Here is a 15,518-nt window from a genome sequence, read left to right as displayed (position 1 = left end):
TTTTATTTTGAATATTATATGTATTCTTAGAATACGCAGTTTTTCTCACTGTTTTTGAATTATAAGAGTACACTATTTTTTTCAGTTCTTTAAAAATTTGGACAAACGTTTAAATCAATATCCATATATTAGCGTAGCTCGACTATTTTGTGAATTCAAGTCAATTCACTAATGTTATTTAGTTTGTAGTTTAAATGTATTTCGCAGCAGGATTATATTCGAATTAACAATCGTGATAAATTATTCATGTGCCGAGTTTATTTTACACGATCAGAAATTTACATTATATTTTCAGGAAATTTAATATATTAAGATAATTCTTCAACGCCATGCTTATCCGTTTATATTTCGATCAGTGCCGTTCTTTTAATACTCATGGAATTTAAACTTTTTTTAGAAGAGGCTAACTGTCCTAGATCATTGTAATTTTAGTATATCTCTACTATGCAAAAACTTAGCTGACCTGTCATCTGTTTGCCCTTTCAGATTAAAGAAGACAGCTGTAACAGCACTTTGAAGACATCCTGTAAAACATTTCAAACTTTCTTCTCATAGCTAACTACTTTGCAGATTGCAGTTGGGACGGGAAGACAATTTAGAAGTTTGCTATGGAATAAATTTTTGTGCTAAAGTGGGGAAAAACACAACAAAATTCGATGAAATGCTCCAGATTCTTTATAGATTAGTTTGTATGAGAACAAAAGGCCAGGCAAAGCAAGACAACCGGAAAGCTCATGATCATCCAGTGTTTCGACAAGATGGCCATCATCTATATCCAGTGGGTTCCGTTTGGCCAGACGATCAACAAAGAGTATTTTGTGGAGGTTTTGAGGGAGTTGAGGAGGAGATTTCAACACAAATGTTCAGAGCATCTTAACCAGGACTATGCATCAGTCAGCAATTCCATCCTGGTAAGCCAATTACTTCACCAAGATGGGCATTAAAGCTGTCCCTCACCCTCCCTACAATTCAGAGCTTGGTCCCTGTGACTGTTGGTTGTTCCCCAAGCTGGAAGAGAAAATGAAGGAGGCTGTGACAATTGAGCACCTCCACTTTGGAGGACCTCCATGGCGCCTTCACGAAATGACCGAAACGCTACCACAAGTAGTCAGAGTATCTTACTTTAAAAATGATTAGAGTTTTGTACTTCTTTAAAATTAATAAATGGCTCTCCTGAAAGCGTCTCAAATCTTCTGAAATACATTTTGTATTTTATACAAATATACTACGAATCATTTTTAACGTAAGAAACTATATCTGTTATAATCTTAATTAAAGTGCTGCAAACAAAATTATGTCAACTATACACTATAGCTATGTAACATATATGCCACTACAACTTCTGTAATATATCACATTACATTCTGGAGGAAGAAACTCAGTACTTGAAAAGAATGGTTCCTTTATTAATTGATCATATACTTTTTATTATCTAAAGATAATTAAAAAAACAGGATTTATAGCAATAAATTAATGCGCTAGATTTATGTACCCCGGATTCCTAACCTTAAACCTGCATGAAATACATAAAGTCATGCATCGGTGTGTATAAGTTGCAGATGTTAAATCTTAACTTAAACTAGAATATAAGGAATTCAGAACCCTTTAATACTAAGCAAAAAGTGCAGGAGGCACGTGCTTCGCTTTAAGTGTACTCAATCAGCTGGTCCGGATGAGAACTCTTCGTTGTAATAGATGTTGAAAAATCGGAGGAAGCAAAAGATTGATAAACCAATGGGCAATATTTTAAATTAAGTTTTTTTAAATTTTTATAAAACTTTGCAAATAATGGAATTCGTTTTGCTTGATATTGTACAGGATATATATACAGGTTGCATCAGTAACGTCTCCTATAAGTTCAAACACAGACATTAACACACACATTAAATAAAAGGGATTAAAATTGAAACTGTATTTTGAGGAAGTACCTCTGCGAATACCAGTTATTAATTTGATAGTCATAATTTGTTTATATCTAAGAAGAAAGCTTCCCATCGATGCTGAAATTCCGCATAGCATGAATACATTAAATCAAAGACTGAGATTTATAGGATTATCTTTAATTCTGTAGCTACAGTTGCTCCAATGATTCACCCAGGCATTGGGTGAATATATACTTCAGGTTAAATTGTAATGATTCGCAAGCACTTCTAGGCTATTCAGTTTTCAAACCAATTGAATGCGTTTTTTTTAGTAATGATGGCCCAGACCTCAGCTACATTTTAAGATAGAATATTTGAATTTTGAATCATAAAATAGGCCAAAATATATGAGGTCAAAAATGGAATAGTAAGGCAAAAAACTGATTTTCATTCAAAATATTTCAGGTATTTTCAGAAAATAACCCCAGAATAGTTGGGTTTAAGAATATTTTGCTAAAAATCTCCTTAAAAGTATTAGCTAGGTAAAATGTTGTCTGGCTTTAAGTGACAAATTTAAGTAACAACCCCACCCAAATTGATTTTGAATCAAAATGCCTCAGCTATTGTAAAAAAGAAAACAATAGTTGTGGACAAAGGAAAGATCTCAATGAGATGAATCTTATGCCTTTGGCGCCTTCTTTCAGCATCATGGAGAAGGTTCTTTCCTCACCCCTTTAATATAATTATATATATATAATTACTAATTTAGTATACACACACACACACACACACACACACACACACACACACACACATACACACATATATATATATATATAGATAGATATACATATCGAAAAAAACTATTTTGTTAAACAATCTATAATAGGACAACCGTTGAAACAAAATAGAAATTGTTGAAACCACTAATTTTAATAAAATAAATTCCCCTTAGACCCACCACGTGAGTGAACCTAAGCACGCTGCTTCGTACAGTTTCAAGAATCTCTCTTTTTCTTCTTCTCACCCTTCCTCTCTGTTTCTTTTAGTGAGTATGTGTGTCTCTGTATACGCCGACTCATACACTCTTACACATGTTTGTTCATATATAACTTCATACAAAAATATATATGTATATGTGCTTATATATATTCATAGCTACAACTGCAGTACACAAATAGATACATATATACATTTATGTATAACTGGGCCTGTACAGGCATGCGTTCGTCTTTGTATTTGTGTGTATCACTCTACGTTAACAAAGGTTTGTTTGGTAGAATTTGAAGTCGTTTTATTTATGCATTCAAAAAAATAAATAAATAAGGTTGTAATTATACATCAAATCGATTTTTCCTACAATTCCAAAGCTAGGGCATTAGCGGCTGGAGATTAATCTATTTCTTATCTGATTGCATACCAAATTATAACACAGACCAATTCTCGTTTAAACTCAGACTGAAAACGTGTTACCGAACTTTCCTCTCGTTTTTTCTTTGTATATATTTAGATATAGAAAGTTTTGATGGCCGTTTAATCTGCATTTCCTGTATGTTTGCTTGCACGCCTTGCACACATTCGTAAATTGTATACACACATACACACACACACACACACACACACACACACACACACACACACACACACACACTAACAGACACATACACACACACACACGCACATATATGCAAACATTTAGGTCTTTATTTTGGTGTGAATGTATACGCGCTCGTAAAATATCAGTTTCTTTTTCTTCTGGCTCATGTAAATTCCAAGCGTTGTGAAAGACATTCTATATGATAACGGATTCACTTTTGAAGAAATCTCTTTGTTTTCTTTCTGTCTTTCTTTCTTTCTTTCTTTCTTTCTTTCTTTCTTTCTTTCTTTCTTTCTTTCTTTCTTTCTTTCTTTCTTTCTTTCTCTCTGCATTCAAACACACACACATACATGCACATACATATATACATGCGTACATACATACATACATACATACATACATACATATATACATACATACATACATGCATACATGCATACAAACATACATACATACATACATACATACATACATACATAATACACCTGCATGTTTTATAGAGACTTTTACTTTTGCTTTGCAAATCTTCACATTGTTCTGTTACTAATACCTTTTTACTTTTATCCGAAAGATACTGCTGTTATCGTTATGATGAGCTCTAAGCAAAATGCTATTTCAAATGAAAAGCAATGATCAGATGCCAAATGGTACTTTAATAGAATAACATCGTTTTCGATTCAATTTCGAATTTAAACAAAATTTGCAAATAACAATAAAAATGGAGGTTACAAAAGCAAACTATCTCCGATGACAGCTCGCATTTTATTTGGTTAATTCAATACGGATTTTGGGTATTTCTGTAATTTGCTTGATTTGTATAAGAATATCACCCTTTAACCTTCTACATTTGATAATAGAAATTTTTCAGCGAAACTGAAACCATTAAAAATGGCTTCGAAGCCACTATGATTGTATCCCCTACTTGGAACTTTTAATACTATTTCGTTCCGAAATAGGAAGTCTACGTACATTTCCGCCTAGTAGAAAAAAAATCTCGTATGCCACCTGTTACACACTTTTCCTAATCCTTTGATAGGAATAACTTCATCGATCCTTTCTTTGAAAATATTGGTTTCAAAGTTAGGCACAAGACCAGGATTTAGAGGGAAATCTAAATCGATTTCATCGACTCTGGTGCTCAATGATACTTATTTTATTTTTCAGAAATAAAGGCTATATCGACCTCGGAGAATTTGAACTCAGAACGTAAAGATGAACATAAAACCGCTAAGCATATCATCCAGCGTAATAAACTTTCGGCCTGCTCACTACACTTTTCTATGGAAATATTAGCGCCTGCTATTTGAATCTCCCATTTAAAAAAAAGGTAATATTTATAAAGTAATCATCGATGATATTATTCACTCTCAAGTTGTGCTAGTACATAAACTTGATAGAATAATTTCGAGACAGTTCTCTGCTTCCGTATGTGAAATATAAATACACATCCATTTCTTTCGCTTTTTATTACCCCAAATTGAAAGATAAAAGGGAAAAAATATCTTGGCTATTGTATTCGTAAACGTAATTCCATTGCAACTAAATCGCCTTAAAATTACTTTATTAAAAATATAATTAGAATGGTATAAACAAAAAAGATTTCTGAATATTTTAAAGTTACCCTCTTAGACAGATCATCATTCATCCAATATTAGTACCAACAACGTATTAGTGGGAAATTTAATATTTAGAATCCTTTCTCGTGTAAACAGTCTTCTTTCAACAGTATGTGCGCAAACATCCTCCAAAACAATATCTTCAATAGTCTCAGCCGAATGTTTGAAGACAGAATGGGCAGGTTCTTTGGGAGTGTAGTTATAAAATACAAGCTATATTGGAAAGCGTTTTTTATCAGTGCTATCCACACAAGCTTGAGTGTACGTAATATAAATATTACATGATTTGAACAACATTTTAACCATCATCTAGTGTAACATTTTATTCTTTTGTAATTTTTCATATTTGATCAACAAATATGTAAGTTATGAGAATAATGTTTGGGTTGATGAATACTTACATACTGTATATATATCCTTTTATTTTGTTTAGGGCAAATGCCCCAGAATGCGCTCGTAAACGCACTGCACAAAAATCGAACGGAGTTTATTGATTGGTGTATAATCATAAATTATTCAACATCAGTCCAGCAAAGAAAAAAGAAACAAAACAAAAATACAAAAAAAAACATTAATCTCGAATGCTTGAGGACATGGAAGAATGCATATGGAAGAAAGACATGTTCAAGATCTATAGATATATTACATATAATATTTAATAATATCCTATGGATGTGGCAACATAGTCGCAAATGAACATGTGCTATGCAGAAACATATGCCACAATGTATTAATAAAGTATAAACATTATTATATACATACATACACGCACACATACGCACGCACGCACACACACACACACACACACACACACACACACACACACACACACACACACACACACACATACATATATATATATATATATATAATCATAAATATATAGGGTTTGACAGTAACCTGCTTCTCCAACATACTGAGAATTCAGAAATAGCAGTCAAAGAACTACTGATTTGTAGTTTTGAAATCAGTAGTTCTTTGACTGCTATTTCTGAATTCTCAGTATGTTGGAAAAGCAGGTTACTGTCAATCCCTATATATTTATGATTATAAATTTTTTACCGAAGAAGGTTTTTCATACTGAGCTACCCGGCAGAATTGTTAATTATTAATTTTATTACTAATTGATGATTCCCTGCCCTGCATATCTATATATATATATATATATATATATATATATATATATATATATATATATATATATATATATATATATATATATATACTTATATATATATATTTATACATATAAATATATTTATACTTATACATCTTCCTTTATAAGTGTACATAAGTGTGTGCGCATGTACGTGTATACATATATACAACCATATATATATATATATATATATATATTATATATATATATATATATATATATATATATATATATATATATATATATATATATATATATATATATATAAATTGTAAATCCAAAACAAAAAAATAACAACAAAACTACAAAGGATTCCGCGGTACACGTGTTTCAAGCTCTACATGTGTATAATATAATATAATGTAATATAACATAATATAATATGTGTATAATCTACAATGTAAAGCTATCCTCAGCCGCAAAATTATCTCTCTCCCAGGAAATTATACCATCTCGACGTTGAAGTAGGAAGAAATGTGTGATGTAAGAGGTGAAGATCCTTTCGGTATTCTGTATAGTACTATATCTGGTATAATTCTCCACCCGGACATAATCTCTCCGGTCCTTCCAAAACCTTCCATACCTTGCGACGATTCAGTGTGTAGTGTTAAGTTGGTGGTTAAGAACAATACAATACCATAAAAAGACATACACAGATATTCATGTAAAAAAGTAAGAATAAACTTAAAATAAAAATAAAACTTAAAATAAAATAAAATAAAAAATAAAAAATAAAAAATAAATAAAATAAAAAATAAAAAAATAAAAAACTAAAAAATAAAGGGAGTCATATCGGTGGGGCGGGTAATCTAGGAAGTAATAAGAGAAAGACTGGATAGTCAAGTAAGCTACATCTAAGCTATTTCGATGGGTTGGTGAAGGGTGGTGAGGAACAACCTAAATGTAGAAGAAAATAAAGTGATAAATAGAATAGATACGGAGATCTTAAAGGTCGTAAGGGATAGATATGTATGAGCTGTGTCTGTCTATCTCAGTGGTGGGTCGTAAATAAGAAGTGTCATGCCAGAATAGACTTGGAACATGAAACATGAAACATGATATTCTTGTGGTGAGTGGTCAGTGGTCAACCTAAGCGAATTACAACTTAAGTGTACTAACCTATCTACATATCCTTATCTAGATGAAGAAGGGTGAAGGAAGTGGAACGGGTAAATAAACATAGGAGACCAATTCATCCCTTACGACCTTTAAGATCTCTGTATCTATTCTATATATATATATATATATATATATATATATATATATATATATATATATATATATATATATATAAATATAAGCAATGTTAATTCTCTAAATGAAGTATTAACAGTAACTGCACGATAAAGTGTAGTATATTGCCACTTAAGTGTGGCTGACCCCTAGGGGTGGATGTTACTGTTGCTTTTAGCCCCAGGAGGACATCTCCTCCAGCTGGCTTATCGACACACGACTGTGTCCTGTTTGCCAAGGGAAGTTATCCCTCTCACCTCGATCTGCAGCACGAACGTATCCGGATTTCAGGGTTATTTCCCTTCGTCGGCGTCCGACAGCTGATGACCTTGGTGAGAGAGACAAAAACCTGGCAAACTTATATCTTCTTTTCCAGTGAAATTCTTCACTGATATTGAAAAGGTGAAAACAAGCAATGTTAATTCTCTAAATGAAGTATTAACAGTAACTGCACGATAAAGTGTAGTATATTGCCACTTAAGTGTGGCTGACCCCTAGGGGTGGATGTTACTGTTGCTTTTAGCCCCAGGAGGACATCTCCTCCAGCTGGCTTATCGACACACGACTGCTTGTTTTCACCTTTTCAATATCAGTGAAGAATTTCACTGGAAAAGAAGATATAAGTTTGCCAGGTTTTTGTCTCTCTCACCAAGGTCATCAGCTGTCGGACGCCGACGAAGGGAAATAACCCTGAAATCCGGATACGTTCGTGCTGCAGATCGAGGTGAGAGGGATAACTTCCCTTGGCAAACAGGACACAGTCGTGTGTCGATAAGCCAGCTGGAGGAGATGTCCTCCTGGGGCTAAAAGCAACAGTAACATCCACCCCTAGGGGTCAGCCACACTTAAGTGGCAATATACTACACTTTATCGTGCAGTTACTGTTAATACTTCATTTAGAGAATTAACATTGCTTGTTTTCACCTTTTCAATATCAGTGAAGAATTTCACTGGAAAAGAAGATATAAGTTTGCCAGGTTTTTGTCTCTCTCACCAAGGTCATCAGCTGTCGGACGCCGACGAAGGGAAATAACCCTGAAATCCGGATACGTTCGTGCTGCAGATCGAGGTGAGAGGGATAACTTCCCTTGGCAAACAGGACACAGTCGTGTGTCGATAAGCCAGCTGGAGGAGATGTCCTCCTGGGGCTAAAAGCAACAGTAACATCCACCCCTAGGGGTCAGCCACACTTAAGTGGCAATATACTACACTTTATATATATATATATATATATATATATATATATATATGTATATGTATATATGTGTACGCGCGTGGCTTAGTGGTTAGGGTGTCAACATCATGATTGTAAGATTGTGGTTTCGATTCCTGGACCGGGCGACGCGTTGTGTTCGTGAGCAAAACACTTCATTTCACGTTGCTCCAGTCCACTCAGGTGGCAAAATGAATACCGCTGCGATGGACTGGCGTCCCGTCCACCTGAAGAACACATACGCTACAGAAACCGGGAAACCGGGCCTATGAGCCTGACTAGGCTTTAAAAAAGGGCGCATTTATTTATATATAATAAATAAATATATATATTATATATATATATATATATATATATATATATATATATATATATATAGAGAGAGAGAGAGAGAGAGAGAGAGAGAGAGAAAGAGAGAGATAGAGACAGACAGGCAGAAAGAGAAAAAGAGATAGATAGATATACGTTTCTTTGTTTACACACATGCGCGCTCGTACTTGCACATGTGTATATTTCAGCAACAGTATTTGCGTTGTCACCTAAAAAAACAATATATATATACATATATATATATATATATATATATATATATATATATATATTTTGAAACTGTAAGTCTATAAATTTTTCTATACGTTCTATATCGAGATATTAATTGCAGTTTGTTTCTCCTATATTTACAATGCTCAACCCAATGCTCGACTGGTATCATTTGTGTTAATTGTATGAATTGAAAGAACCTCCAGCTAATCGAAACTGTCTATTTATATGATTATTAGTTTCGATCGAAATATTTGCATCAGACAGATCCTATGAATGGGAAACACAATCAGATGATATGTCAAAAGGTCAGACATGTAAAACGGGTTAGAGTATATATATTCGGATTGACCGGAAGACATTTGTGAATATCGGTGGAGACAATTATATCTTTCATAGAGTTTAGACACATGACCATATATACCGTTATACTTCTTCACAAACCTCACACATATAAATGGCATACCTCCAAACACACATATGTATATATAACTATGTGCGTATGCATGTACACGTATTTGTGAGTGTCTTGAAAGTTTAAAGTAACGTACGGTGTGTACTAGTGTGGTTGTGTGGTGAGAAATTTGCTTCTTAACCACATGGTTCTGGGTGCAGTCTCAGTGCATGGTACCTTGGGCAGGTGTCCTCTACTCTAGCCTCAGGTCAATCAAAGCCTTGAGAGTGAGTTTGGTAGAGGGAAACAGAAAGACATCGTGTATATGTATGTGTATATGTATATATAAATGTATATATATATATATATATATATATATATATATATATATATATATATATATATATATATATATATGTTTTGCAAGATTTTTCATGTGAAATCGTGTGTTGAAACAGATGTTGTTGTACTTGGGGATGGTCATATTGCCAGTTTAGCCAATAAAAACACACGCACTGTATATTTGGTGTTAATTTGCTTCAGCTTTATATTACATTAATCTTAATCTTATTTCGGCCAGAGTTCTTTCGTCACACTTCTGTGACCTCATCAGTGGTCCTTTGTTTCCTTCCTTCTTATGTGTGTCTCACCTTGCTAACTATCAGCCATTTTGTATTTTGTATTCCTATTGTATGTGTCTACGCATGCGTGTCCTTCAATGTGTCTGTGTCTTTTGTAAGTGCATGTGTGTATGGGGAGTGTCTGTATCACCTATATACTCTGTTAATACGTGTTCGTTTGTATTTGTTTTTATTTATATATTTGTTCACGTGTGTGTGTGTGTGTTTTTTTGTTTTTTTTTGTGTTTAATTAAATTTTGTTAACGTATGTAGTATTTAATTCCATTTGTTTATCTATGTATTGTATTATACTTTGTTCATATTATTATTGGTTTATGGGTAACATGTTGTCACATGCTGTGGTTTGTGGTTTGTTAGTGGTGTGTGTTAGTGTTCCATTCTAGTTTCCTATTCAGGCTAGGTTTCTCTTCTATTATGTGTGTAGCTTCAGTAATTTGTCTAAGTGCTGCATCACTGCTATGTGTAGATAAGATTTTAATTTCTATGTTGTTGATTGAGCCTCTATGTTCTTGCTCAGCGTGCTCAGATTTCTGCCCTAGTAGACGTCTAAGAGGTAGACCACCCACAATTACCTCTATGGCTAGGAAGACCCCTATAGAGAGATGGAGTGGATGGACCAGAGCCATACGGACCCCCACTAATATCCACCAGGTAAAGAAAATGATCGCACATGCCCTAGGAGCTAGTATAAAGGTCACCCTAAAAGGCCACACCTTTAAATTTAACAACAAATTATACGCCCAGGACGAGGGGGCAGCCATCGGTGTTAGTATCGCCGGTGATGTGGCCAATCTCTTCATGGTGGGACAGAAGGCTTAAGGAACGCCTAACACAGAACTCCATACTCGTGAATGTGTACTCTCGATATGTCGATGATATCAACTTAGTGGTAAAGACAACCCCACAAGAGAGTACCCCTGAAATAGAAATAGAAACTAAGACTATGGAGAGCATCCAGCAAATAGCTAACTCCATCCACCAGAGTATTAAAGTTACGATAGATTACCCTACTAAACACCCTAACCATAGATTATCTGTATTAGATGCTGAACTCTGGCTAGAAACTAAGAACAATAAAACCAGAATCCTCCATTCACACTATACAAAACCTATGGCCTCCAAATATCTGATCCACCGGAACTCGGCTATTGCGGACAATGCCAAATTCAACATATTGATGGCAGACCTCGTCAGAGTAATGCGAAATGTCTCCTACAGCCATAAAGAAAGGATCAGAGTATACAAAGGAGCTATGAAGAAGTTTGAAACAATCAAACGCAACGATAGGAATGGGATTTGCCCACTCTATAGGAGCAAATCATGGAACACCATAGAAAGGACTAAGAAGAAAATAGGGAAGGCAAGCTCATGGTACGATAGCCACAAGTACCAGAGCGTCATGTTCGTCGACACCACCCCTAGAGGCGAACTGGCGTACCGCTTTAGAAGGGCCCTAGACAAACTTAAGCTAAGAATTAAGGTTGTTGAAAGGCCAGGCAACCCTATTAAATCCCTTATCAGTAGAACATACCCTTTCAGTAGAACCCCCTGCACTGATAGGAACTGTATCGTATGTAGATTTAGCCCACAAACGAACTGCAAAACCAGAAATGTGGTCTATAGTATATGATGTACAGAGGGACGATGCAGAAATAAGACAATGACATATGTAGGCGAAACAGCAAGGAGCATAGGGGAGCGGGCAAACGGACATTGGAGGGAACTTAAGGAAGGGAAGAACTCATCAGTTCTGTACCAGCACGCTGAGCAAGAACATAGAGGCTCAATCAACAACATAGAAATTAAAATCTTATCTACACATAGCAGTGATGCAGCACTTAGACAAATTACTGAAGCTACACACATAATAGAAGAGAAACCTAGCCTGAATAGGAAACTAGAATGGAACACTAACACACACCACTAACAAACCACAAACCACAGCATGTGACAACATGTTACCCATAAACCAATAATAATATGAACAAAGTATAATACAATACATAGATAAACAAATGGAATTAAATACTACATACGTTAACAAAATTTAATTAAACACAAAAAAAACAAAAACACACACACACACACATGAACAAATAAATAAATAAAAACAAATACAAACGAACACGTATTAACAGAGTATATAGGTGATACAGACACTCCCCATACACACATGCACTTACAAAAGACACAGACACATTGAAGGACACGCATGCGTAGACACATACAATAGGAATACAAAATACAAAATGGCTGATAGTTAGCAAGGTGAGACACACATAAGAAGGAAGGAAACAAAGGACCACTGATGAGATCACAGAAGTGTGACGAAAGAACTCTGGCCGAAATAAGATTAAGATGAATGTAATATAAAGCTGAAGCAAATTAACACCAAATATACAGTGCGTGTGTTTTTATTGGCTAAACTGGCAATATGACCATCCCCAAGTACAACAACATATATATATATATATACATATATATATATATATATATATATATATATATATATATATATATATATATATGTATATATATGTACACATGCATACATATAGTTACATACATACATACATACATACATATATATATATATATATATATATATATATATATATATATATATATATATATATATATATATATATATGTGTGTGTGTGTGTGTGTAATATACTATGTGCATATAGAGACAAATTCTTAGGCGGGTACCGTACCAACACTGAAGTGTAGTCCAAGCTCAGGCTAACTGCATTGAGAAGTAAGAATCGCTTAGGATGACTTAGGTTGAACAATCTCACTGTAATTCACCTGATGGATAAAGTATTGTGTTTGCTCCACTGGATTACGAATATTTACAGGAGTAAATATTAGGGTCTGTCCACAAATGCAGTCCGCTTTGATTTTTTTTATTCCTTTTCTCCAAACCGAAGAGGTTTATCATGAGGACTCGTTCTCCTGACGAGGAAGCTATCAAAAGAGCCGTGACGAGGGCGCAGCAGAAAATTACGAGAGAAGCCTTTCATGAATTCATGGAGGCGTGGCGGAGAAGGAGAGGGAAAGTGTGTTGGAATCAAGGCGGGTTGATTTTAGGAGAAAACGAAGTTTGTAGTTTGGATCTGACATTATTTTTTATGAATCCAACTTATTTCTCTTCTGACACACCTCCTGTCTATATATGTATATATATATATATATATATATATATATATATATATATATATATATATATATATATATATATATACACGCATTTTTGCCAATATATACGCAGTGAAGCTATAGAATAGCGTCGTATATATATATATATATATATATATATATATATATATATATATATATATATTTGCGTCAGTGCACACACACACACACACACACACACACACACACACACACACACACACACTCACACATATATATATATATGTGTGTGTGTCTGTGTGTGTGCACTTACGCAAATATTTAGATATACGCAAGCATACATAAACATGTGTATATATATACATGTTTTATATGCGTTCGTGTATGTGAATATGCTTCTGAGTCTGCGTTTGTGTGTATAGATATTGGTTGTAGTGTTCCTCACAGAAAGTTTTCTGTACCCTTGTCAAATCCTTCAGATATTCATCATAAGCAAATTGTTTTAACATGTGATTTGATAAGCATGTGGTATATTAGCATGTGATTTGTTATGATTTGCAAATTTTATTAGCATGTGTCATATAAAGCATGATTCTGATCGTGTGAAGGTGATCAGGCTATGAAAATCATTGTAGGCTGCGCTGATACGTCCATCTACAGGACTACAAGATTTAAAAGGAGACAATTGTTGAAGGCTAAATATTGTTAGGATACTTCCACCTCTATATTTCTCTTTCTTTGTGCTCGTTGACTGGTTAGCCCAACAGAAATGTTCCTTTGAAGTGGTTTCTCTGGTTTGAGATCCGGTTGATGACATTCCAAGTTACAAGTTACAAATAAAATAAAAATATGATTATAATTTGCTGATTAATCTACTGACAAAAAGCAATACGATTTTATGTATGTTACTTCATGTGTCGTACTCAAATCTCACAATATTCGTATTAAGTTTGATTAAATGACATCAAAATAATTATATTTCTCCTATTTAAGTTAATAAGACAATATTAATAATTTATGCACTTTCGTTTAATTAGATTATTTCATTCATTTCATCCCGGAAGGTAAGTTGCGTTTCTTAATTTATATTGGAACTGGTCATTAAGAATGAAATGTCCGATTTTGAACTGAAAGTTTATTTAATTCTATCTCAATATTTTAATCAAAGTATGCACCTACATTATCAACACAATTTTGCCATTTTATCGGGAGCTTATTTATGCCGAAAGCGAAGAATTCTGGAGTGCAAGAAGTGATGAAATCACGAAAGGCTGTTTTTGCATCTTCTTCAGATTTGAAGTTTTTTCTTGCAAAAAGTTGTCTAATCACTGGAAAACGTGATAGTCAGCTGGAGCATGGTCTGGTGAATATGGTAGATGACAGACCACTTCCAAGTTCATTTCCTGTACTAGCTTGAGTAGCGTGCTTTGTGCAACATGCGATCGAACATTGTCTTGCAAAGGAATTGGCTTGACTCTATTTGACCAATCACGGTTGTTTAATTGCAAGTTCACTAATCATTTCCTCCAGTTGATTGATGTATACATCCGCTGTAGTTGACTTACCAGGTCACATGAAGCTATAGTGGATGACAATGGCGCTGGACCAACAAACAGACAATATTAGCTTTTCTTAATGAAAATTTAATTTGGATTGTGTTTTGGCACTTCGTCTCTATCCAACTACCGTACAGAACGTCAGTTATTGTTGAAAACAATCCGTTTTTCAACACACGTAACAATACGATGCAAAAATGGTTCGTTTTTTATGCTGTGACAGCAAAGAACAGCAAATTTTCAAGACGACGTGTCATTTGGTGTTCGTTCAGTTCGTGTGCTGCCTACTTGTCAGGCTTGTTTACCTTGCCGATTTGTTTAAGCTGGTCCAATACAGATGGAATCGAAACTTCAAACCTTGCTGCTAACTTACGCGTAGTTTGAGATGTATCCGTTTCCACTACAGTTTCCAGCTCATCATTATCCACCTTGGTCTCAGGTCTACTACGGGACTTATTTTCAAGAGTAAAGTTACCAAACCGGAACTTCTCAAATCATCAACGTACAGTGCGCTAATTCGGCACATCTTTACCAAACACCTTATTGGTGTTTCAAGCTGTCTGGCATG

At 34.5% G+C, this 15,518-nt stretch overlaps 1 long non-coding RNA gene across 1 annotated transcript in view; it reads left to right on the top strand.

Moving 5' to 3' along the window:
• The first annotated feature begins 217 nt into the window (after positions 1 to 217).
• LOC149135557 (uncharacterized) overlaps positions 218 to 15,518 on the top strand; it is a 29,572-nt gene continuing 14,271 nt past the window's right edge. Inside the window, exons 1-2 of the long non-coding RNA XR_016241792.1 lie at positions 218 to 911; positions 4,624 to 4,786. This is a non-coding gene — a long non-coding RNA (uncharacterized LOC149135557). The remainder of the gene's footprint in view (positions 912 to 4,623; positions 4,787 to 15,518) is intronic.

This window comes from Octopus bimaculoides, chromosome 5, assembly GCF_046866305.1.
Source record: "Octopus bimaculoides isolate indiv1 chromosome 5, ASM4686630v1, whole genome shotgun sequence".
NCBI classification, from domain to species: Eukaryota; Metazoa; Mollusca; class Cephalopoda; order Octopoda; family Octopodidae; genus Octopus; species Octopus bimaculoides.
Note: the sequence above shows the minus strand (reverse complement) of the source record. Positions and strands in the feature narration are given on the sequence as shown.